The sequence below is a fragment of the Leucoraja erinacea genome, chromosome 1 (genome assembly GCF_028641065.1).
Source record: "Leucoraja erinacea ecotype New England chromosome 1, Leri_hhj_1, whole genome shotgun sequence".
NCBI lineage: Eukaryota > Metazoa > Chordata > Chondrichthyes > Rajiformes > Rajidae > Leucoraja > Leucoraja erinaceus.
Window position 1 is genome coordinate 5,506,962 of NC_073377.1, and position 959 is coordinate 5,507,920.

At 46.9% G+C, this 959-nt stretch overlaps 1 pseudogene; it reads right to left on the reverse strand.

Moving 5' to 3' along the window:
* Positions 1–621: 621 nt before the first annotated feature.
* On the reverse strand, positions 622–721 carry LOC129704807 (U6 spliceosomal RNA; annotated as a pseudogene).
* Positions 722–959: the final 238 nt, after the last annotated feature.

A 959-nucleotide genomic window follows, 5' to 3' on the forward strand; every position in this document is an offset into this window, starting at 1 on the left:
CATCACACAGGTTTGTAGGTTAATTAGCTCGGTGTATGTGTAAAATTGTCCTTAGTGCATGTTACGATGGTGTTAATGTGCGGGGATCGCTGGTCGGCACGGAATTGGTGGGCCGAAGGGCCTGTTTCCATGCCATATCTCTAAACTGAAATGAATCAAAGAGGCAACAAATGTTGCCCATTACTGTCACTTTCCATTGTCCTCCAGCCCTTATGGATCGTATACCCCCTAGTGTCTCATTGGGAGTCTGTGAGCAATGGTGTGGAACAGGGATCAGTGCAGCATCCTTCACTGTGGTGATGTACATTAGCCACAGGGATGTGATTGTAGGAGGAATGATTAGTAAGTTTGCAGATGATATGAATGATGTGGATGTCGAGGACGAATGTCTAAGACTAAAGCAAGATATACTGTAGATCACATGGAAAGTTGGAGGGAGCATAGGGAGATGGAATTAAATCCCGACAAATGTGAGGAGTTACAACATGGAACACAGCAAAGTACAGCACAAGAACAGGTCTTTCGGGCCACTCGGTACAGCCAGCACCCATAGGCAGGGTCAAACTCGGGTCTCTGGCGCTGTAAGGCAGCAACTCTACTGCTGTGTTACTGTGCCACCCAAAAGATATGAAACACTTCACGAATTTGTGTTTCATCCTTGCGCAATGTTGACGCTAATCATCTCTGCATCGTTCCAATAAATATAGACGTGGGAGTATCAAAGAGGAGGAGTAGCATCAAAGTGCAGGAGTATCAATGGGGCGGCACAGTGGCACAGCGGGAGAGATGCTGCCTTACAGCTCCTGTAACCCGAGATCGATCCTGACCACGGATGCTGTCTGTACGGAGTTTGTATGTTCTCCCCGTGACCATGCAGGTTTGCTCCCACGCTCCAAAGACATACAAATTCTGAGGTTAATTAGCTTTGGTAAAGAATGTAACCTCAGATCCTAGTGTGT